Source organism: Cetorhinus maximus, chromosome 22 (genome assembly GCF_964194155.1).
Source record: "Cetorhinus maximus chromosome 22, sCetMax3.hap1.1, whole genome shotgun sequence".
NCBI classification, from domain to species: Eukaryota; Metazoa; Chordata; class Chondrichthyes; order Lamniformes; family Cetorhinidae; genus Cetorhinus; species Cetorhinus maximus.
The window spans coordinates 15,674,308-15,700,633 of NC_135900.1; positions in this window are offsets into that span (position 1 = coordinate 15,674,308).

Below are 26,326 nucleotides of genomic sequence, written 5' to 3' on the forward strand. Positions count from 1 at the left end.
TAGTTTAAAACCCTCTCTACTTCCCTCGTTACTCAGCTTGCATGAATACCGGTCCCAGCATGGTTCAGGTGTAGACCACCCCAATGGTACAGTTCCCACTCTCCCCAGTGTCAGTGCCCCAAGAACCAGAACCCACTTCTCCCACACCACTATTTGAGACATGCATTCATCTTCCCAATCTGATTTGTCCTATGCCAATTTGCACATGGCTGGGGTAGTAATCCAGAGGTTATGACCTTTGAGGTTCTGCTTCTTAATTTGGTTCCATGCTCTTCATGCTGACAATGCAGAACCTCCTTTGTCCTGCCTATGTCATTAGTACCAGCATGGACCAAGACAAGTGGGCCCTCCACCTCCCAATGCAAGTTCCTCTCCAGCCCCAGATGTCCCAACCCTGACACCAGACAGGCAACACAGCCATCCGGACTCACGCTCTTTGCTGCAGAAAACGGTGTCAACCCCTCTGACTATACTGTTCCATACAACCACTACACTCCCCGTTACTCCTCCCGCTTGAATGGTTTCTTGTACTACTGTGCCATGGCTAATTATCTCATCCACCCTGCAGCCCCCACTCTCATCCAAACAAGCTGAAGAAACCTCAAACTTGTTGAAAAATTGCAAAGGCCGAGTCTCCTGCACTCTGGGTCCCCTTACTTGCCTCACCTGCAGTCACACCTGCCTGTCCCTGACCACCGACCGAATCAGAAGACCCTATCCTAAAAGGTGTGGCTGCTTCCTGGAGGAGTAAAGTGTCCAGGTAACTTTCCCCCTTCCTGATGTGCTTCAGTGTCTGCAGCTCAGCCTCCAGCTCAATAACTGAGCTGAAGTTCCTGCAACCACATTTACCTCAGATGTATTTGCCCTGGATTACATCAGTATCCAGAAGCTTCCCACATCCTGCAATCGCAGCACATCACCTACCTTGCCATCTCCAATATATGTTAATTAATTAATTAATAAAGGCTACACATCCCAATAGGTCTTGGCACTGCCAGTAAACTTTACAATACCAATAAAATCCTTACAGTTTCTAATAATACCAGTTACTGATTTCCCTGCTCCTTCTGCTGCACCAAAGTGGAAATCAAATACTAGAGGCTGAAAAAGATAAAAATACTACTCAGTACACTTTACTTCTTTCAGTAAACCTTACCTAAAGCAGCCCTTTCCCCCTTTGCACCAAATTCCCACTTTGAACCAAATTCCTAATTTGCCTTACTCAGTCTCTGCCTCACTCAGGCCAAAGTCTCCCTCACTGACTGTGCACTTTAAAAAGTTCCTTTCTTATAGAGCTGTGATGAGTCACTCTCTAATTTAGCTTTCTACTAAAGTAATTAACACCTATTCAGGCAAGGGCTTTCAGGTGATTGGCAGTTATCTGTCAATATCAGACAGCTGCGTGTTTAACTAGGCTATTTAACTTACTTAATTAGTTCCATGTTGTTAGTTTTATGTCTAAATTCTGGTCAGTTGTATTAGAATATTTAGACTGCATGAAATTACCCAAACATGAATAATTACAGTAAGATATTAATTTTAACTACAAGCAGATGCATTCAAATGATTAACTGTCTTTCAGATGTCCTTACACCTCCCTTAGACCCATACAAGGATTAATTCCAAACAATCCTGTGACCAGTGATATTTATTTATAGATAGTCATTATGCCTAGAAATTTTAAATTAGAAGCCACAAACATTTTAAATTATATTTAAATTATATTTAATTTCTTAGCTCACATTTTCAAGCATCTTTCTTTAAATGACAGTAATCTGCTGTAAAGTTCAAACCTAGCAATGTTCCTAATTATTTGTGGATTCTGGAACCATCAGCAACAATTCATAAGGCCCAGCTCCAGGCACATTTCAGACGCATTTCATTCAAAGGATTAAACAGTAGATTGGTTCATCATGTTATTTGCTCCCAGTTTTTCTTCACGTCAGATCTATTTGTTGATTTTTAGACCAGTTCAAATACTGTGGTGTGGTGAAGGTTCATGTCATAGAGAGCATAATGCACCATGGTAGGACTTCTGGGGGTCGCAATGATCCTGCCCCTAGTCCTGAGGATGAGGCAATTACCATATTAGGATCAGGCACCCAGGCCAATAGTACAGGGACACCCACCCTCGAAATTGGTGGGATGTCAGTGCTGGACCCTACCAGTCCACTGCAGTTTGATTGAAGACTGGCTGATTTGCATCTTCTGACATAAAATCTTCAAAGTGAAGCATCTATCTGGGATCAGTTGCATTGAAATCCTCTTAGAGGGGTCCACAGAATTACATGCATGTCTGCTCTTTGCAGGGACACATATTAATGACTGAGGGTGTGAAAGTTGTTATATAATTGCCAATTCTTCCTTTCTTTTCTATTCCCTGCACCAAATAGATGATCTGATTATGAATGAAAACATGTCCCAACCTGTCACACATTTACTACCTGTGTAAAGCACTCAAATAAACTTACAGTTGTTTCATTGTTTACCATACACCACCATCTGGCAAAGTATGCTTTCAGACTGCAGCTTACAGTTGAAATGTTTGTGCACTGACATAAGTTAAAGTGACTTCATACAATATTTATTTTTAAAAATTATGGCTCTTGGGTGGTCTTTAAATTTCCATTGTCTTCAACACTAATCATCTCCTTGCAGGAAAAGCTGCTTCATAACAGGAGAGAAAAAAATCTGCAATTTTTAAATCTCCCACGAACTGAGAACTATTATAATCCTCTTATTGTGTCGTGCCCTTTCCCGCTTAGTCAATCTCACATGAATATGGTGTACGATATAAGGGGAAATTGTACCAACACTATTCAAGGAGCAATATTTTCCTGGTGTGAAAAATTTACCCTTCCTGTTAAGACAGATAATTTCCATTGTTCACATTTCCACAAATGCTCTTTTCATTTTTTGAAACACATTCCTTCAATAAGATAATTTTGCAAGATAACATGCAAAGAAAGAAGCTTTCAGTCCAGTTGCTTGACTTACTTAATGTGGTACTGTTATTCAAGGAGGGAGGAAGGGATAAACCAGGAAACTACAGGCCAGTCAGTCTAACCTCAGTGGTGGGGAAATATTGGAAGCAATTCTGAGGGACAGGATTAATCTACACTTGGAGAGGCAGGGATTAATCAAGGGCAGTCAGCATGGTTTTGTTAAGGGGAGGTCATGTCCGACCAATTTGATTGAATTTTTCGAAGAGGTGACCAGGTGTGTAAATGAGGGCAATGCAATTGACGTAGTCTATTGGACTTCAGCAAGGCTTTTGATAAGGTCCCGCATGGGAGACTGATAACGAAGGTAAGAGCCCATGGGATCCAATGCAATTTGGCAAATTGGATCCAGAATTGGCTGAGTGGTAGGAAGCAGAGGGTGATGGTCGAGGGGTTTTTGTGACTGGGTGCCTGTGTTCAGTGGGGTTCCACAGGGATCGTTGTTGGGTCCCTTGCTGCTTGTGGTTTATATAAATGATTTAGACTTGAATGTAGGAGGGTTGATCAGTAAGTTCGCGGATGACACGAAAATTGGTGGGGTGGTAAATAGTGAGGAGGATAGCCTTAGATTACAGGTGGATGTGGACGGGCTGGTCAGATGGGCTGATCAGTGGCAAATGGAATTTAATCTGGATAAGTGTGGTGATGCACTTGGGCAGGACAAACAAGGCACGGGAATACACGATGAATGGTAGGACCCTGGGAAGTACCGAGGATCAGAGGGACCTTGGTGTGCATGTCCTCCGGTCCCCTAAGGTAGCGGGACAGGTAGATAAGGTAGTTAAGAAGGCATATGGGATACTTGCCTTTATTAGCTGAGGCATAGAATATAAGAGCAGGCAGGTTATGCTGGAATTATATAAAACGCTGGTTAGGCCACAGCTAGAGCATTGCATGCAGTTCTGGAATCCGCATTATAGTAAGGATGTGATTGCATTGGAGAGAGTGCAGAGGAGATTTACTGAGATGTTGCCTGGGCTGGAGAGTTTTAGTCACGAGGAGAGATTGGATAGACTGAGGTTATTTTCCCTGGAGCAGAGGAGATTGAGGGGGGACATGATTGAGGTGTATAAAATTATGAGGGGCATAGAAAGGGTAGACAGGAAGGAAGTTTTCCCTCTGGTGGAGGGATCAATAACCAGGGGGCATAGATTTAAGGTAAAGGGCAGGAGGTTTAGAGGGGATGTGAGGAAGAATTTTTTCACCCAGAGGGTGGTGGGAATCTGGAACTCACTGCCTGAAAGGGTGGTAGAGGCAGAAACCCTCATAACATTTAAGAAGTATTTGGATGTGCATTTGTGATGCCATGGCATACAAGGCTGTGGGCCTAGTGCTGGAAAATGAGATTAGAATAGTTAGGTACTTGTTTGACTGGTGCAGAATCGATGGGCTGAAGGGCCTTTTTCTGTGCTGTAGACCTCAATGACTCTACGATTCTATGACCTAGTTGATGGGAGAGTGGTCTTTAAAGTGCTAGGTTCATTAACATATAAATAATAAAATGGTGGTCAAAGAAAAGGTGGGGCTGATGAGGGGGCCAAAAAGGTAAGTTCCTTATTGATGCAGAGGAGGGCATACCTGAGGTACTAAATGAGTGCCTCGCATCAGTGTTCACTAAAAAAAAGAGATTGCTGCTAATGTCACAATAAAGGAAGAGGTAGAAGAGAAATTGTATAGGGTAAAAACAATTAAAGAGAAGGTATTTAAAAGGTTGGCTGTGCTCAAAGTAGAAAATTCCAGTCTGAATGGGATGTATCCTAGGTTGCTATGGGATGTAAGGGTGGAAATTGAAGAGCCTTTGGCCAGAATCTAGCAAATCTCTTTAGACAAGGGGTTGGTACCAGAGGATTTAAGGATTGCAAACAGCCCTATTCAAAAGAAGGGGAGAGGGATAAAAATTCACAATTAGACCTATCAGCAGGTAAATGATGACCTGACAGCAGCGCGGCGCCCTCGCCTGCATATCTGCCCTCGCCCCACGGGTATCCATGATGGGGGAGGCACCAGACAACCTCCTTGCCTGTGGGCCTTTAAGGGCTTCCTCCTGTCACCGCTTGGATTTTACCCTGGCAGGGGAAGGTCTATGTCTGGTCTCCAGGTCACCCAGCAAGAGCTGTCAGACTGGTCGACAATCTGGGGAATGTGCTTCCTGGTCGGGCATCCGGTGCCCATCGAAGGCCCCCTCCTCAAAGGTGTAAACTTGCCACTGCGTTCCACCCCTTGACTTGTCACCTCTTGACCACCCACTCGCCCCATCACCCCTCGCCGGGGCGTGCCTCAACTCACTGCTTGAGCTCCATCACTGAATGCCTTCCTCAGGGACTGTTACAGTCAGCAATGGCCACCATCCCCAGCCATGCTGCTGAAGAGTTGCCTGGTCAGCAGCTCTCTGAGGCAGGGCTTCCTCTTAGAAAGGTGGAAGGAGTTCCACCTCAAGCCGATTAAAGACTTAATAGCCATTAAATGACTGCAAGATGAGTCAGCCAAGGGCAGGCAAGCTCACCACTGACTGTTACCCCGCCCTCCACCATAAAATTCAGCCCTTGGTAAACAATTAGCCAAATAGTAACAGATTTCAGGAAGACATAGACTGGTGAAATGGGCAGACACACGGTAGATTACATTTAACACACAGAAGTGTGACATGATTTATTTTGGTAGGAAGAATGAGGATAGGCACTTTAAAATAAATGATACAATTTTAAAGGGGTTGTAGGAGCAGACAGATCTGGGGTTGCATGTATAGCAGACTTTGAATGTGGCAGCATAAGTTGAGAAGGCTATTAAAAAAGATATAAGGGGTGTTGGCTTCGCAAATCAAGGTATAGAGTACAAAAGCAAGGACATTATGATGAACCCTTACTGGTTAGGCCCTAGCTGGAGTATTGTGACTGATTCTGGGCATCACACTTTAGAAAGGATGTCACAGTCTTTGAGTGGATGTAGAAGAGGTTTAGTAGAATGGTGCCATGCATGAATGACTTCTGCTACATGGAGGCACCAGAGAAGCTGGGGTTGTTCTCCTTAAAGGAGAGACAGTTAAAGGGTGATTTGATAGGAATGTTGAAAATTTTGAAGGGTTTTAATAGAGTAAATAAGGACAAACTGTTTCCAGCAGCAGAAGGGGCAGTAACCAGAGGGCATGCATTTAAGGTGATTGGTAAAAGGGCATTTTTATATGCAACAATTTGTGATGATCATGAATGCACAGCCTAAAAATTAGGTGGTGGGAGTAGATTCAATAGTAACTTTCAAAGGGAAGTAGATGAAAGGGAAAAACTTGCAGGGCAATGAGGGAAGAACAAGGGAGTGGGACTGATGGGATTTCATAAGAGTTGGTACAGGCACAATGGGCTGAATGGCCTCTTTCTATGCTCTATCATTCTTTGGCTGCATGCGGTATTTTGTTTAAATTTGGGAACATGTGGCTGGGGTGATGTTTTCTCATTGAATGCACCAACAGAGGCAAATAATTTTCCTTAGCGCAAAAGAGAGTGTGGAATGAAGTATTATTTTACTTCCTCATGAAAATTCTAATTGCTTTTGAAATCAACTCACCTTAAGGCCAGGTTCCCTCTGCACACCAAATAGCAAACTTGTTTATAAACTGTGGTCTTATCTTATAAATAGCATGCATCAGAAATTCTGCCCCCCTCCCCTTACCTACAAGTAATAACCTGTAGCAAAAAACAGTGATGTAAACTGATGGTCAAGATAATATATTCCTTCCCTAATGTTTGGTTCCTTAGCAACAATAGCTTGCTATTAACTTGAAGGCTTTGGGAGTCTGTCAGTTGTAAATAATGTGGCTAGAAATTCTATAGGAAACATTATAAAAACTAACTCAGGAGCACAATACTCATCTATTCCTGATTTGATTCCAGTTTCACATGCAATGATACCCAGTTATAAAGGGATTGATTGTAATATCTAGTGTTCAACAGAATAGATCATAGTATTGATGTTTTTTCTCCATTGTAACGCTCACTTATCCCTCTCCTAAAATAAAAGATGTCTCTCAATAACACATTACACATACATTAAATTGGGTACAAGTTGCTTGATCAAACAGAACAGATATTTTCCCATGCGCCTCCAGCTAACTCTTGTTGACTAGTTTAGCGTTGATAAAGTTGATTATTTTCTTCTGACTCTAGTATGACATTACTTCTGATGGGAGATCAAAATGGCTAAAAGGAAACATACTGGTGCCAACCTATAGCACTGGCCCATAATTTAAAAAAAAAGAATTGCACCAAGAACCCTGTTTACTGTAAGCCTCTCTGCACTAGTGCTGCTGAGGCCCTAACCTCTGAAATTTCCTCCCTAAACCTCTCTCTATCTCTCTCTCCTTTCTTAAGATACTCCTTAAAGCCTTTATCTCAGACCATGCTTTTGGCAATGTGCCCTAATGCTTCCTTGTCAAATTTTGTTTGATAATGTTTCTGTGAAGTGCCTTGGTGCTATCTAAATGCAAGTTGTGTTGTCACCAAACTCACTGAGCTAACCACCCCAGCTTGAAAAATCACATCTCAAAGATAAAGAGAGAGAGATGTCTTACATTTTCAGCCCTGTTAAGGCTCTAGATGTGTGGGAAGGTGGGAGAGTTTTGATGTTTATAATCAGGCCAACACCAGTATATTATTAAAATCAAAAAACTACTGCGGATGCTGGAAATCCAAAACAAAAACAGAATTACCTGGAAAAACTCAGCAGGTCTGGCAGCATCGGCGGAGAAGAAAAGAGTCGACGTTTCGAGTCCTCATGACCCTTCAACAGTGAAGGGTCATGAGGACTCGAAACGTCGACTCTTTTCTTCTCCGCCGATGCTGCCAGACCTGCTGAGTTTTTCCAGGTAATTCTGTTTTTGACCAGTATATTATTGGTTGCATTCAACAGGAAACACACCACTTACTTTCCCCCATTTTGGGATTTTCACACATTGTTTTGGTATATTTGAAAAAGTCTCATGTACATCTGATTGGTTAAAATTCAATCTTCAGCGTAATCATTGATATGTGTTTACAGTTTATTGGAGTATGTTGATGCATTAATGAATTATTCACCTCCTTTCCCAGCTGAATAATATACAACTTGACATTTTGTCAACATCCATCACAAAAGCCGTGAAATATATTTCAGCAGAGGTAACATTCATGCCATGATGTGGCATATAAATAGCCTGATTGAAAGATTAATGGTATTTCTTTTAAGAGGAATGAGATTTAGTAGTTGCTTTCAATACATTTTACTGGAATTTAGAGTTTAGTGGCAAAGTTCTAATGAGATATAAAGCAGCTGGGATCACTGTGGATAATTCATGCATTAACATACTTCGATAAACTTCCCACCATCTACGTTCCTGATCAAGCCAAGTGAAAATGCAATGAGCCTTACATTAAATGAGTCTCATTGCTCCTTATGTGACTGTAACATCTGCTAATGTTTGTCTTACTGTGTGGTCAATTATTCTCGACAGAGATATTGACTTAATCTTCTTAGCAATGAAGATAGCACATATATATCTCCCCACTGTCTAATTCTTGTCTATATCTATCAACAATGTGCCAGCCACTGCTTGCCCCTTCAGATGGAGGGGTTCGCCACTTTGTTAACATTATCGATAAAGAAGGCAGGAACACCTTCAAAGGCAGTGGTCGTCGATGGAGAGGAGCAGCAGAGTTGCATCAAGACCACTTCCTTTCGAGGCGCCACTTGCAGTTTTGTGGTTATGAAGATAAGTGCTCATTTATCATAATTCAATGCCTGCTTTCTCTGAGGCAGTCACACTAGCGGTTCAACAGCTCATCATATGGATTGCAGTAGGCCAGCTTCTCACTGAAGTCTGAGAAATTGTAAGGACTCCTGGTCGAGCTTCAGTTAGCAAAAGTGAACGTAACAGATTTGGATAGAAATGGCCTACGGCTTTTCAAAACTTATTTATTTAACAGGACTTTTCACTTATTGAATATTCACATGAAGGCCTGACTGCAATACCAATGAAATAAAAATAGAGCATTTCATTCCAGACATAAAAGCATGTCAATGTCAAACGTGCAGGGAATTTACATGACATCTTTGACATGAGCAACACCAGCCCGCCAACTCCTTTCAGCAACAACGGTCAAGTTTCAGGATGGCTTCTGGGACTCAAGAGCTCTTGTTTCCATGGATCTTGTCCCCATTTTAACTGCCCTAATTGATAGTCTTTAAGCACTTGGGCTCATGAACATTTAAAGTGAGAAGGTGATTATGGTGAGGCACGTCCATGAATTAGAGTGGTCATTGAGAGGAGTACAAAAGTCATGAAGGCCATGTCTCACTTGCTAGCTAAATAACTTCTGGAAGAAAAATCTAATTGAATTTAAATCATGGCGGAATTTGAACTCATGGGCAGAATTTAGCCCTTGTCGGGCGGGCTCGGCGGGGGCAGTCGGGAAGCTGACCGCCACCCGCGATTGAGGCCGGAAGGCGATTTCAAGCTGGCAGGTCAATTAAGGCCCGCCCAGTGTGAAATGCAAGCGGCAGCGCTTATCGTTGCCTGTGCAGGGGGGCTCAGTGGGGGGGCTGGTGGGGGAGGGGAGGAGGGCGAGTGGGGCGAGCTCGAACTTCGCGCACGCACGTGAGTGCACACTTGAGAATCTCTCCGAGGCACAGAGCTGCCCCAGGGAGATGAAGAGTTTCAAAAAAAATAATAATAATAAAGAATTGAAAAATGTTATAAAACATGCCCCCCTCGTGTGACTCTGTCACATGAACAGGGACATGTTATTAACTAAATTTTAGAATTTTTATTTTACTTTTATTTGCTTTCGGAAACCTCATCCCGCTCATGGACGAGGTTTCCTTAAAAGTGCAAAGGCCGCTTGGCCTTTTCGCTTGCCCCGCCAACTGTAAGGTTGGACAGGCAGTGAAAAATGTAAGTTAATTGAGACTTTAATGGCCTTAACAGGCCTTATAATTGTCGGCGGGCGCGTTGCCGATTCCCGCGCATGACCGCCCACCGAAATATCGCGCAATAGCGCGTTGATGTCGGGATGCTCGCCCGACGTCAACGGGCGTCATTTTACGGTCAAGCGGGTTGGGCACGCACCCACCAGCCGAGGTAAAAATTTTGCCTCATGTCTCTGGATCAGTGCAAAACCTACTACAGCAGCTGGGACATTGAAGTTCAATTAATTAAATAAAATCTGGAGTAAATCAGTAATTGTGACTAAATGATTGTTGTAAGAATCCATCTAATTCACTGATGTCTTTTAGGAAAGGAAATTTGGTGTCCTTACCTTTGAAAGTGTAGACAAGGAGCCTGATATGTGCCACAATCCTGAGAAACAGCAGTCACCTGGTGGTCACTCACAGTAGTACCCCTGGCACAGGTCTCAGGTTCAGGGTCCTAGGATCAACCGGATAAGATTTAATGGTTTCTATCATTTTGTGAAAGCACTGAGGCAAGCTGGCTCAGGTGTCACTAAGCCAGGATGGCGAGCACACTCAAGCCTCTCCCAGAGCTTTTACGGCTCTGGTTCCAATTTGATGGAACATGAGCAACAAATAAATCCAATAAGGAATTCAGGAGAAGTTTCTTTACCGAGAGAGTGATTAGAATAGTGAGAATAAAAAGCTCGCTACCACAAGGAGTAGTCGAGGTCAATAGCAAAGATGCATTTAAGCCAAAGCTAGACAAGGACAAGGAAGAAAGGAATAGAAAGCTCTCTCAATGGGGTTCCAGCTGGTACCCTTATTACTGGAACTTCCTTCTAGGCAAAGAGGGTGGAGGAGGTTCATGTGGAGTATAAATGTTAACAAGGGTTTGTTGGGCCAAATGGCCTGTTTCTGTCCTGTAAGTACTTTATAGTACCTTGTAAAACATACCAGTTAAACTACCACATGCTTCATTGATGTCTGCACTGAAGAAAAAAGTGTCCAATCTTGTTCCATACCTGAAAGTTCTGGAGAACGAGGAGAAGGTTAGTGCTGGTAAAGTCAGACAGGTGTCTTGACACCATAGGTATCAAGGCCTAACTTGTGTCACCATCCATGTCCTCAACAGTCATCTCTTAAGCACCTAAAGGAGCAGCAGAGCATGTTTTAGAATGCTAGCAGTTAGATGCTTCTTAAAAAAGAGTTTAACATAATATGACATTGTCATAGGTTGCATAACATCTCCGTCTATAAAATAGTGAATGCGTGAGGAGTTGAAGAATTAAATAGCAAAAGGCAATGCAAATTGGGAGCTTGACAGAGAGTTCTGATCTCACCTTCCTTCCAAGCCATCTATTAATTCCAAGCCAAGAATCATCTTGTAAGGGTAAATATTAGGTAATTCCCTTCCTGTCTATAGGCATTGGTTACATTCAATATTTCCCAACAAACACATGGGAAAAAAATGTGGTAAGAAGCAGAAACACTTTAAATGCATCTGTGAATGTGCAGCATATAGGGCATTTTGAGCTGGCAATGGCTTTGGTGTAATTTGCTTGCCATCTTTAATGGAACAGAGGGTAAATGCATTGTCATGACATAAGTGTATTTTATGAAACCCTGCGTATGTCAGCATTGGGAAGTGGCAGAAGTCATTATTAAACTGCATATAAAGGAAATACTCAATCACTGCCACATGACTATATTGAGAAGATTTTATTTGTATAATGCTTTCCATTCTACCATGAGTCTGATTAAAAATGTTGTTGGAGCGTAGAATACCTGAAAGAAATGGCGTTGGAAGCAAAATCCATAATACCTTTTAAAAGAGAACTAAGTAAGCATTGAAAGTAATTTTTTGAAAGGTTAGGGGGATAGGTAAGGGCCAAGAGCAAGAAAATGTGTCTAATAGGACAAGTCTTTTTAAGACCCAGGGCAGACACAAAGGGATGAGTGGCTCACAAGAACACAAGAAATAAAGAGGAGTAGACTACATGGCCTATCAAGCCGGCTCACTCATTCAATACAATCATGGCTGATCTTCGGTTTCAACCCCACTTTCCCATCCATTCCCCATATCCTGTGATCCCCTGAGAGACCAAAAGTCTGTCTATCCCAGCCTTAAGTATATTCACTGATGGAGCATCCACAACCTTCTGGTGTAGAAATTCCAATGATTCACAACCCTTTGGGTGAAGAAATTTCTCCTCACCTCAGTCCTAAATGATCAGCCACCTTATCCTGAGACACTGCCCCCATGTTATAGAATCCCTGACCAGAGGGAACAATCTCTCAGCATCCACTCCATCAGGCCCCTTCAAAATCTTGGATGTTTCAGTGACATTGCTGCTCATTCTTCTAAACTCCAGGGACAGAATTTTCTGCCTGTCGGGCGGGCGGGCCCGACCCAATCTCCGGCGGGCGGGGAGACGATCCCTGCCGGAGAAGCGGGCCCCACCGCCATTTTACGTGGGCGGGCCTTAGCGTGACATCCGGCGGGAAGCGCTTTGCGCTTCCTGTGCGGGCAGGGGGGGATTCCCCAAAAGCGAGAGTGCACTCTTTCGCGCATGCACAAGGAAGAGCGCACATCTCTCCCTGAGGCTAAGTGCTGCCTCAGGGAGATCGCTTACACTTTTAAAAAGATTAAAAATAGAGAAAAAAAAATTCCCTAACGTGTCCCCCTCATGTGACAATGTCACATGAGATGGGACATGTTCATAATTAACATAATAGCTTTATTAAAAATTTTAAAACCCTGCATGAAATCTCATCCCGCCCGTGGATGAGGTTTCATGTTTTATCTGTTTGCCGCCGGGGCTCCTGGCCTGCCCACCAACCTTAAGGTTGGACAGGCAAGTACACTAAGTACTTTAATTGATCTGTCAATGGCCTCAATTGGCCATTGACAGGTCAGCGGGCCCGCAGCTGATTTTATTGCGGTCCCGCCTTCCTGAAAATTCAAATGGACCGGGATGATGTCGGGGATTCCGCCTGACATCATCCCGCATCATTTTACGCGTCAGTGAGCAGGCCCCGCCCCTGCTCGCCGACGGCAAAATTCTGCCCCAGAGGTTAGGGGCCCAATTTACTCAGCGTCTCGTCATAGAACAATCCCTTCATATCAGGGACCAACTTAGTGAACCTTCGCTGCACCACCTCCAATGCAAGTATATCCTTTCTTAAATGTGGAGACCAAAACTGCACACAGTACTCCAGATATGGTCTCACCAAAACCCTGTACAATTGTTGAAGGACTTCTTTATTCCCGTGCTCCAATCCAATTGCAATAAAGGTCCTTCTATGCTGTAACAGTCTATGATTATGTGGTACACTTGAAAGAACAAAACTGAAATATTTTACTTATTAGAAATCACATTTGCAAGGCGATCTATTTTGGAGACATTTTTAATCTCATGTGTGCACAATGTTTGCATAATGCATCAACAGCAATTCAGCTAAGCTAGGTCTTGACTGCATAATAGGGTCACATTATTTGCAAATGCTATTCGCATATAAATAGCAACCGCACGTTAAGAAAATAATATTTGTATAGCGGTTTTATTAATTATATTATATATGCCTGTCCTTATTAATCAAGATACCACGTTAAATATACTTTCTGCATTAGAATGTTCCTTGCACAAGGCATTTTGGAATGGCTTCCAAAGAGCGCATTATAAAAGTATCTCCGAAAGGGATCACATTGCACACTTAGGCCTGAACTTATGCGTAGAGAGGTTCTCCGTCATAGCCAAAATGATGCTGGAGGCCGGAAGTCCCACAGGTTAGAGGTATGGGGGCAGGTTGCACTTTGGACATGTGCATTTCACAGAGGCAGCTGCACATATAAAACTGCCTTCAGCCAAGTCTGAGATTCACAAGGAGGAAGTGGGAAGTGGGACTTATACACATTAGACCTGGTAGGAGAAGATGTAAAGTTAGCAGAGTTCTTTGAAGAAGTAGGTACCCTTTTGGATAAGTTTGCGGAACATCTTTGGGAGAGATGAGGTGCCCTTTGGGAGAGGTAATCCTCCTTTGGGACTGTTAAAATTAGAGATGAATGTGTGTAAAAAGTGGATAAACTCAGTGGAACTGTAAAGCTCAATAGAAATGTCAAGGGAATCGTCAAAAGAGCTGAAATAAAAACAAAAAATGCTGGTAAAACTCAGCAGGTCTGGCAACATCTGGTGGAGAGAGAAACAGAGTTAACGTCTTGAGTCCATAGGACTCTTCTTCAGAGCTGTCGAGGCATTTAAATCTCCTGCCCTTTAAATATTTGAAGAAAACTGTTGGCAGTGTTTAAAAAAATCAGTGCTTACTATTTCTCTCGTTGATAGAAGTCCAATGGTTATCAATACAGAAGTAGTGCTGTATGACTGATTTTGCAACCTATCATTATCTCAGTGAGGTCCTGTCAGTTCACAGTTTGATTCACAGATCTGAGAGTATGTTAACTCTTTGAAGTGGGACTATGAATACAAATGCTTGTTCTTACAAGGGATTAAGCGGTTGAAGGGATGTAACTGTAGTGAATCAGTTTTTATCAATGAGTGTTTTTTAAATAGTGAAGTCATTAATGGGCACTTAGAACTTTATTTTCTCTTAGCATGGTTCCTGAGGTTTGCCCATGGTGGTTACTGGGTGAGTTGGCCTGGAAAGAGTAAGGGAAAAGGGTGGTGGGTGGGGGTGGCATGGGTTGGCATGAGTTGGCACTAAGTTGGCATAGGGGTTATAAAGTGCCATGGGGGTGGTTGGAGGGGAATAAGTTGGCATGGAGCATATGAGGGACCATGGGGGGGGTTGGTAGGGCATGACGTGGCATGGGTTGGTATGGATGGGCATGGGTAATGTGTAGAGGGCAGGGCTGAAGGGCTATTTTTTTTGCAGATGGGACAAAGTGCCAGATCACTGAGACTGGCCGTTCACCCAGCCAACCTCCACACACAGCAGCCCTTGTGCTGCCTTCGAACTGTTTCCTGGGTCGGCCGCACAACTCCCATTACACCCCACCCACCACCTTCCCCCTACCTCGAATGAAAATCAGACCATCCAACTCTGTGCTCCTGAATCAGGAGCGAAAATTCAGGCCTTAATTTTGATGAGCATGCCTGTCCTGTACTTCTAAAATAAATGAGCAACTTTTAAAATATAGGAATATAGCAATCAGAGTAGGCTATTCAGCCTCTTGAGCCTGTTCTATCATTAAGTTAGATCATGTCTGATACGTATCTTAACTACATCTACGCAGCTTGGTTCTGTAAATCTTAATAGCCAGCTTAACACAAATCTATTAATACAAAAGCAAAATACTGCAGCTGCTGGAAATGTGAATTAAAAATAGAAAACACTAGACATACTCAGCAGGTCTGAATCTGTCTCAAATGTAATAATCTCAGTTTGGAATTTTTTAATTGATCTAGCCTCAACAGCTTTTTGAGGGAAAGAGTTCTAGATTTCCACTGGCGTTTTTGTGGAGAAGTGTTTTCTGACATAACCCCTGAATGGTCTAGCACTAATCTAAAGGCTATGCCCTCTTGTTCTGGAGTCCTCCACTGGAGGATAGACTCTCCCTTTAGCCCATCAACTCCTTTGATCATCTTTTGAGCACTTTAATTAGACGTCCCCTTAATCTTCTATATTCAAGGGAAAACAAGCCTAGGCTCTGCAATCTGCCCTTATAATCTACTCCCATTAGCCCAAGCATCATTCTTGTTAGTCTTTGCCGCACTTGCTTCAAGCTCAATATACCCTTCCTGTAGTATGCTGAACGCAATACTTCAGATGGGATTTACTCAGAGTTCTGCACAGCTGTAACATAGTTCCACCATTTTGTATCACCCTGTTGAGATATAAACCAACATTCCGTTAAGCTTTTAAATTATTTCTTTGTATCTGTCCACTACATTTCAGTGAATTTTGTGCCTGGCCACCAAAATCTCTGTTCATCCATAGTTCTTAGTTTTATAATACTCTGATCTGCCTTTCTTAGAGCCATAAAAGATTACCTCACAGTTTCCCACATTGAACTTCATCTGTCACGGTGTTTCCCACTTAGTTAATAAATCAATGTCCCTTTGTAACTGTCTACTCCTATCTATATGATTTACACTACTACCTAATATACTGCCATCAGCAAACTTGGATATATGGCTCTCTATATTTACAAATTGCTTGGATTCAGAAATAGAGAAAAACTGAGGCCCGGGTACAGATCTCTAGAGGATACCACAAGGCACATGCTGCCAACTTAAGTACATTTCTATTTGGTCAGATTTTCGCAGAGTCAGGCCAACTCTAGAGACCTTTAAAAATGGCAGTTGGGACCCGATTCCAGGATTCCCGTCCCCATTCCCGGGGGTAGCAATTTTTGCTGGCACAGGATAAAGTGCAGGTAGTGAGCCCGCACCCTGCACTCACAAGCTGACCAGCTGCAATTGAGTGTAAACATCTTATACACCCACGCAATTTTTGTGGATTCGGTCCAGCTTCTCAAGGACATCTAGTTCACGATCCCTCAGAGGAGTCGTGAACCATAGTCTGGATTCAGGAAACTTTTGAGAGGTATATTTAAAAGAGATTACCCATGCCCCTTCCATGTCCCCATGTCCCTTCCATGGTTCCCTGCATCCTTCATGCTTACTCACCCAGTATGGACTATAGAACCAACAAGCCATATAATAACAATGGCAAATCTTGAAATGTTCATGAAAGAAAGACACATTCAGAAAACTGTTTCGAAAAAAAAAACACTGCAGTACTTACAACTCTATAAAAGTGCTAGATACTACAACTCAGTTTCAAAAACAGAAGCTTTACCTCACTTTGCACCTCCTACTCTTGTCCAAATACACATACAGGCATTGAGAGAAAGAGTTCAAAGAGAGAATAACTCATTATAACCTCATAAAGATGCCAATCAATCAAAGCAAACACTCTACTTATACCTGCCAAAGCAGATCCTTGATGAAATAATCCATTAGAGAGTCTTGGAGTTCAGCCAAGCATTCATAGGAAGGCCACCTACAGAAACAGATGTTGGTCACCTGTTGCTGTTGATAAAGTTCACAGATGGCCTCATTATAAATGTTTGGTTTAACTCCAAGACGTACTAATGGAGTATATACTAAAACATACTAATGTATGTTTTGCCTGTGATGGCATTTGCCAGAATGAGTAGACACTCAGATTCACATCGCTGGCTGTATCCGCCAGATGCCACTGACTGCATGCGTATGACAATCTGAACATGACCATAACAGTCAGGAGATTTTATAACCCACAAGTGATTAGATGTGATGGACAGAACAGAAGCAAGCTTTTCATCCCAACCAGTCCATGCTGGCATTTATGCATCACTCGAGCCTCCTTTCATCTTTTCTCACTGAAATATACCATCATAACCATCTATTTACTTCTCCCTCATATTCTTGTCCAACTTCCCTTTAAATGCATCTATACTATTTGTTTCAGCCACTCTCGGTGGTAGTGAGTTCCACATTCTCTTTGCTAAAGAATTTTCTCCTGAATTCCCAGTTGGACTTCTTGGTGACTATCGTCTATTGATGGCTTCTTCCCCACAAATGGAAGCATTGGGCTGAATTTTGCCAGGAACAGGGAAGTCCAGCTGCCAGGGCCGAAAACCGAAGGCAGGCCCACTTCCGCCAGTGGCGGGACCCAGAGTGGCAACATTGCATCAGTGATCTCGACATGCCAAGCACAGAATGAAGCATGTCCGCTGGATTCAGGCATACAACTCAGTGCATCGGAGGGGTTTTATTTCCCCTCTTAAATTCAGAAAGAATTTATCAATTTGCTACACAACCGAAAAAAAAAATTAAGAATTTATCGGTGAAAGTCAATTCAAAACTGAGCCCTATCCGAAGTGGCGTTTTCTCCATGTCAGCAAGGTGATATTGAAATAATCTTACTTCTCATGCACATTAAAATAAAACAATGCACTCTCTCTACAAAGTAAAGGAACCGCAATTCTTTCTACCTTCTGACACTTGACTTCCAATTATTCACTGACAGGACTTTAAAAAAATCTTTTCAATCTAAGGAAACCTACAGGAAAAAGATGCGGCTTAAAATGTCAAAAATAATGAGAATTCTTGTTGTTCCTCATGGCTTCCAAGTCATTGTTTTGCTGGTAAATTTATTATTTGCTCATGAGATCCGAGTGTCACTGGCAAGGCTAACATTTGTTGCCCATCCCTAATTGCCCTTGAGAAGGTGGTGGTGGGCAGTCTTTTCGAACCGCTGCAATTCCATGTGGTGCAGGTGCACTCAGAGTGCTGTTAGGGAGAGCGTTCTTGACACAGCGACTGTGAAGGAACGAAGTCAGGGCAGTATGTGACTTGGAGGGGAAATTGCAGGTGGTGGTGTTCTCATATATCTGCTGCCCTTGTCCTACTTGGTGGCGGAGGTTGCAGGTTTAGAAGATGCTGTCGAAGGAGGCTTGGTGAGTTGCTGCCGTGCCTCGAGAGGCAGCATACTGCTGCTGTGTGTCGGTGCGGTACAACAGGTCACGACCTTCTCAGAAACTAACAATGGGACACGTTTAATTTATCTCGTCCAGTGGGAAACTGACGCCATCAAAATGGCCACCATTTTACATATTCCTGATTTTATATTTCATGGGCTTCAGTAACAAAAAGTCAGGCTGGCTGTTAAAACTACCCCATTCCTCAGTTCCCCATTAGGCTTGTTTGTTTAAAATGATCGCCCTCCCCTCCAAAAGCCTTTCTCAATATCACAGAATAAGTTGCTGCAATAGCTGAGAGTTAGGGCGAAGATCAGCATATTTAACAATAAACCTTTAAAAATATCAGAAAATATTAGTTAATTATTATTTTCCCTTACACCTGATTAAAGGAAGTGATTGGTCATCTTCTTACAGATGGCGATGAAGTTGCAGTGCACCTCAACCTAGGATCTCCAGCTTTTGAGGTTTCTCTCTATCTACATATTTTACCATCAATTAAATAACTTACAGATGAATCTGCAATTCATCTGCAATTGTACCAGTGCACGGGTGCCGTGAGCTGAAGGCAAAACAAATATTTCAGTGGAACAGAACACCAATTCCACACCGATTATCCATCCTCTGTTGTGGATAATGGGACAATATATCACCAATATCAAGGTCAAAGCCTCCTTCATGTGGTATTGGTATCAATATGCTGAACCTGGATAATTTGGGTGGCTAATCCCTCTCTAATGAAGCCAGATGCTTGGCAGCAATTAGCAAACAGGAAACAATTAGAGACAAAAGCCATGCAAAAAACGAGCATCGTCCGTAATAATATCTTTTTCTTCTTCTGGAATGGAGCTGAGTGCAAATAGGGAAGGCAAAAGGATTGCGCCAGAAGCATTTGGTATTATTGACGGGGCCTGGAGCCTGTTTATTATTCCATGTACATCAGACACAATTTGAGTCTAACCTGTGCACCAAGGCTGATGATGTTAAAAATGTGCAGCTGTGGTATCTCTACTTAGCATTTTATTGGTTTTATAAGGTTGTACACGGATCTTTATTTTTGAGCTGCTTGTTAATTCTAGGGTGAGGTTTGTCATCTGTGCAACCACTGCAATGTCTGCTGTCTGCTTTCCACATTCTATGGTCTCAGTCAAGTTACATTCAGCTTGAGCAGACTAAAGTCAATACGATTGTAGTTGTATTTTTAATATCTGACAGAATGTGCGAGATAATGAAAAACATGTTCCAGCTTGGAGGCAAAACTCTGTAAAGGTTCAAGCTCGCTGCTATACTGGGGAAGGATGGTATATTAGATTTCCATGGAAGCGTGATCTCAAAGAACCGGAGAGTGAGATAGACAAGTAACACGCTGAAGGTTTCCTGTATGTAATGTGAAATGGTTTTCGAAACTGGCATCAAAATGGAAAAGGAAGCAGAAGGGAGAGAAGTAATCACTCTAGTTCAAGGATCAGAAGGATATTACAAACAGGCCTTTGGGGAATGGAATTAACTGGATTGTCGCTTGGTAGTACAGAACTTGATATCAGGGGACAGCCATTGCCTGGTTCATTCCCCATTTCAATGCTTTGACCAGTCAACCTGCCTGGTTTGAATTTAAACAAAAGCTTGGCAGTTAACTGTTCCCTGCTGCATTCTCCATGGCAACACTCCTGCCAACCAGAGTCCACTTGCCAATGAATTAGCACTCTCTTCTCGTGCAGTATAAATTGTTGTTCCCTTTGAGGTTTGGTATTCTTATGAATCTGTCCTGATTTGTACAAGATGAAAAGCTACAGCATATCTCTGTTTTCAGCAATTAATTGGATTGTTCTACCACAGCGCCATCAGAAGCATGCTGGGCTTAATGGCCTCCTTCTGCACAATGCCATTGTATGATTCTAAGCCTTTTTTTAAACACTTTCAGAACAATGGGCGGAATAGTCTCAGATTTGCGCTAAATGCGGTGGCTAACGTGAAAAACTACATTTTACTCACCAGCCACAATGGCAAGTTTTCCCGCCGTATTGTCCGCTGCCTGCCTAATTAATTATGCAGCCACAGGAAACACGCCGTCTCACTCAGGGCAGCCTCTGAATCACCCGCCACACCATTACCTCACTCTAGATGCCATATCTAAACTCCAGCCGCACACACAGTTCTCAATACTTGCAGCCCAGCACAGTTCCACTGAAGACATGGCCCTGAAAGCCAAGAAGAGTTCAGTGACCCATCACTGGAATGCATTTTGGAGGCCCGCTGAGATGTCCTCTACCCCGACTCTGGCCGCAGGAGGTCCAGCAATCTCACTGCTCCAGCTTAGGAGGAGGTGGCAGTGGTGGTCAGTGTCAACACTGCACAGAAGAGGTTGACCATCCAGTGCAGAAAGAGGGTGATCATCTCATCCGTGTAACCAGGGTAAGGTAATCATCTCATCATTTCAAACTCACACACTCACAAGACCATCATACATTCACTGGCATCTCTCTCACTACCAGCTCAAGGGACATCACCACTCACTCTCTTACACACACCCTCACATCTCCATCTGGCCTCATCTCCTCTAGAAATTGTCTCCTCAGCCCTCGCCCTCTTGAGGCCACTTGCACAGATCAACGTGCCCCCTGTCAGGAAGATATAATAATTTTCATAATGTTATTTGGAATTTATTGTAAAGTAGAGTAACAGTGGTGTATGTGTCTATGTATGTGTGCTTGTTCTGTGTGAATTAGCTGATTGAAGTAATTAATTAATTGAATTAGAGACAGCTGGTCTGAAGCCTTTGGTGTAAGAGAAGCTAGGTTTGAAATGCTAAATAGGTAAACATGGGTGAAGTTTTAGAATGTGAGGTATAAAGGGAATATTTGTATTTTTAAATTAACCAGAGTAGCTTGAATTCAAAAGAGGGTGAAATGTTTCACCTAGCTAGGAGAAGTTAAGAAACAGTGTGTTTATTTTTCCCAAAGATTACTGGTAAAATTGGTACTATGATAGATTTTTATTATTAGAGAGGTAAAGTCCAAAGACATAGTGAAACAATGGGAATTTGCATTCAAAGGGGAAAATATGTATAAAGGGAGAGAAGGCTCTGTGCAAAGGAAGGCATTTTTAAGATCTAACACAAGTGTGAAGAACCTCAAGTTGCTGTCTACAAGGAATCGAAGCAGAGGGAAAACTCATTTTGAATTCAACAGTCCAGGGTATGTGCTTTGCCTGGGTCTGTTTAAATTTGTGTGCTTTACAGTTGTCTTAACAGAGCTGTAACTGGGAGTTAGATTAGCTAGGGGAACTAGGAGGTATTATAGTAATAATTTGTAAACCAATGTATGTGCATAAAATCTTTTTTGTTTAATTAATAAAGGCTTAGTTTAGTTTTGTAAGAAACCTCTAAGCCTCGGTTGCTTTCTTTTTTTTACTGAATTCAAAGCCTGCATCTCGAAATAAATACAAACTGCAAATAGTTGTGGTAGCTGCTTCTGGGATTTGAGCAGCTTGGCATTTACCATCTGCCTGCCATAACACTCCCACACACATCTTGGGATATCCTTCTTCCCCAGTACAGCCCTCACCCTGCAGCCTCTTCCCTCGCCAAGGGGCACTTCTCCCCCTTCACCAAGCAAGCCCTAGCCCTACTCATTGAAAAACCGCCCCTGCATTATGGCTGCTCTGATAGGTAGAGACCTGCCCATGAGCCCCCTTAAAAGTGATTTGTTGCTGCGTGTGAAGCCTGGCTCTGATGACTGCAGGTGCTGCCCGAAGCAAAGTAGGCAAACAAAGGTCACAATCCCGAGCGACGTGCAGCTTGCCAGATACATGTCGCTTATGTACAGCTGTGAGAAACCCATCGGCGTGAAACCACGGCCAGATGATCCAGCATAGGGGGATGATTCCAGCGAGCAGGGATTATAATGAGATGCTAAGGTATTGAAATTAGGTTCCTGACATGCGGCGGCACGAAATGGCGGATAATTCTGCCCAATATGTCAATCAATACAATATTACAAAGGTTGGAATTTTCCGCTCCCAATGGCGGCGGGCGTGTTTGGCGGGCGTGAGCGGACAAAATGGCAAGAAGGTCAAAATTTGGTTTTAAGCCATCGTGGAGCCAGTTTGCCTTCGTCCTCTCCGCCCGTCAATGGCGGGCTGCGTTTCCCACCGCCCAACCGTGAGTAACTTAATTATAATGCGTGCGCATCTCATTATCGTGCCCTCACTCTGGAATCATCACCCCAGGTCAAATTGACCTCCCATGTCGGTGTGACTTCAGAACGGCGTGCTACACGACTGCCTTTAAAAGGTGTGCACCTGGCGAGCTGAACTTCAAGAGGAACTCAGAAGCGAGTGCGCAAAACATCCCGCTCACGAGGATCACCCGTAGGATATCCAGGAAGATGATGTGCCATGTATTCGGGGGTTGGTGGGGTGGGGGTGGGGGGTGTTGAGGGGAGGTGGGGGGATGGTAGGACACACAGGTAAGCCGCCTTTTCCCGGTTGGCTTTCAGTGCTGTGCAGGGACAAGGGCTTCAGGGCGGGTGGGCCGCAAGGGAGGCAAGGCAGCACAGAACGATGGAAGTACACAAGCACTTGAAGGGGTTGGGGTGGGTTGGTGGGGGGGGGGGGGGGGGGGGGGGGGAGTTGGGGTGGGGTGAGGGTTTGTGGTGAGCGGGGGGAGGGAGGAGGGGGAGGGAAGCAGACACGTACTTGCAAAAGTTTGTCAAAAGTGAGCATTCTTCCACAGCTAAGACCATTCAGCTGAAGCTCTATTGACATGCTCGGAGTCGGAGCCTCTGAAGATTTCCTGCCCACTCAAACAGTGCGAAAGCAAGAAAACGCCACCAAATGCTCCAGAACTTTTCACCCCTCGGGCACAGACTGCAAATTAGAGTGCATCTTAGAGGCCTGCAGAACAATTGATCGACTGGGCATGTTGTACAAGCCCCTTGCGAAAGGTGGCCCATGGCGCAGTCAGTCACTGGTGGAGCCCCTCACAGCCCCTTGCAATGTCTTTATTAAGGTTTGGACCAGTATCCCTCATGGTTCAAGCTAACAGCACAGCCTTGCAGTGAGGGTTAGGAGAATGCCAGCACCTGAGCTGAGAGCACAACATGCAGTCCAGTGACTGAAGCTGCCACCAATCGGTCAACGGGCATGGGGCAGAGGTGGGTGGGGTTTCAGACAGCCTTGAAGCGCACTACACACTGGCCATCAAGTGCTGGCCAGCATTCTCCGGCATGTGTGAAGGGCCCTTGAGACGCAGCTAGAATCATAAACTTAACCAAAAGAGGTCCTTAGGACATGGAGGGGTCCACAGGTAACCTGTGGGTGGAGGCTCGTGAGATCCCACACAAGTGTGCCCAGGTGGTCATGGAAGCCATATTCACAGAACCTTGTGCATTTCGACCTGGATCAAGCAAGCCAAGAGCAAGAGCACTGGGATTTGTGCCGATCTCAGGTTTTCCACAGGTGCAGGGTGCCATCGATTGCACTCACATGGCGCTTAGATTTCCATGGCAACAAGTAATCAACTACGTCAACCACAAGGGCTTCCACTCGCTGAATGTTCATCTGGTGTGTGACCACCACAAACACATCCTACAGGTCTGTGCATGATTCCCAGGGACCGTCCACAACTCCTCCATCCTCAGCAGGTCTCAGAGCCCCGACATCTCCCAGGGACCACAGAAGCTACAGGGTTGGCTCCTCAGGGACAAGGGCTGCCCACAGAGGACGTGGCTGATGACACCGGTGTGGCGGGGTCAGACTACAGCAGAGAGACGGTATAATGAGGCTCATGCCGCAACCCAGACTTTGGTGGAGCAAACGATAGGCATATCGAAAATGAGTTCCGGTGCCTCAACAAGCCTGATAGAGCCTTGCAATGCAGTCCCCAGAGGGTGTCACACATTATCGTATCTTGCTGTGCACTACACAACCTGGCGCTGCAATGACAGGAGGGCCTGGCTGAGGAGGAGATGGAAGAGCTGCACGTCTCCTTTGATGGGGAGGACATCGAAGGGGATGATGATGATGAGGTCCTCAAAGGGGAGGATGCCAGCGATGAGGCCATCACTCTGGCCAGTCGAGGCAGGTGGGCTTGTGAGGACCTAATAGCCGCAAGATTCATGGAGGATGATGACGAGATGCAATGAGGGCAGTCCTGACATCCTCACCTTGCATCTGTGAATGTTTGACTCCTGTGTGGCTGATAGCAGCGCACATACCCTCAGTGCTCAGGCTCATGTCATGGAGATGCAGCGGAGGCCCCAATAGTTGCAAGATTGCAGGAGGACGATGACAACATGCAGTGAGGACACTCAATAGATCACATTGCCTCTGTGAGTGTCTGATTCCTGTCTGGCTGAGGGCAGCTTGCTTGTGCTCTGTGATCTGGGTCATATCATGCAGACACAGCCATGAAACTTTAAATGCACCTGATCCTTTGTCAGCCTTCAGTGCCTGCCCCCTTCAGGACCACACCGTCACCAGACACAGTTGCTGAAGAGATAGGGGGCCAGCCCCACCTCAAAGGTGCTGAGTGACAGAATGATGGAACTCTGCGGCATCTGCCACAGCAATTCTGGCAGCAATAACAAGCACCATTGAGGTGCAGTCAGCACTAATATGTTCAGTGAGTGTGAAGCTAGGCCATCACTTTGCTCTGAAGGTTACACACTGTACAGGGAAGAGGCCTTGGACTGAGACACCTGCCTTTATCTTGTGCAGGAACCAAGGTTTCACATCTGAGTGACACGAACACTGCTCATCATAACAAGGAGCCATAGGCAAGGAGACATCCTTGAGAGTTTATTTACAATAGTGAACATTATGTACAATTGATTAACACCCGTGCCCACGTATTGCAACTACATCTTCTTAACCTTCCTAACACTGCTGCTACATCTTGGTGTTCCTCCGACATCCATAGCGGAGGTGGAGGCAGCCTGCTGACTGCTATGCCCTGCCTGTGATGACCTTGGTGGGCGTCCTCTGGAGGGTCGAGGCCTGGAGGGCCCCGGCCTGCTTTCGGTATCCTGCCAGGTGCACCCTCCTTGGCCTGTGGAGCTGGAGATGATGGGGTCACAGGGAGAGGGGATTTGGATCGGTCAGACATTCCCAAAGTCACCTGGGTGGATGACCCCAGGGTGTCGAGCTGCTGGTCCTCCTCCTCTGGCTGACTCCTTGAGGAGAAGGGGAAGCTGGAGTGAGATCGAGCTGCCCTGCATCTCTCTAGTGTTGACACTGTTGGAGGACAACTATGGCGTCAGCGATGGAGTTCAGCCTGCGCAGCAGTGCAGGAGCAATGTCCTGGACCAAGGTCTCCACGGCGACCTCCATCCTCCCAGTTTTGACCTCGATGCGTTGGCATGCTGGCGCTATCACCTCAGGCTGAAGGCAGACAAACTCCTCCATCACCCCTTGCAACCTGAGGAGCGCACCAGGCATCCCTTCCTGATGTTCCCGTGATTGGCTTCGCAGCTCCACCAACTGATTGAGGTCTCAGTCCAGAGGCTCATCTGGCTCGGACTCAGCAGATTCCTTGCCTCCATCAGTCCTCCAATTGCCGGCGACCTTGGATGTCCCTGCCTCCATCTGCTGTGGGACAGATTGTGTGCCGTGCTCACCAAATTGTGATGCCGAGGCTGCTCTGCACCTAGGACCCACCGAAGTGTGTGTCGCTGCGTTGGTGGAGGGTGTGGGTGAGCGCTGTGACGGGTCTTCAATGCCGCTGTGCTCAGGGTCCTCATCCAAGCTGCTCTCAGCCTTGGAGTCGGGATCAAGGTTGTCTGAGAGCGACCTGGAAGATTGGCCTAGGAGAGAAGGTGGAGATTATTAGTGCTTGGCAGCCATGTTATACACAGAAGTGAACTCCATAGCGTCGGGGGGGATGATCATTCGAGCGATATGGCGCAAAAATCCGCCATTGCAG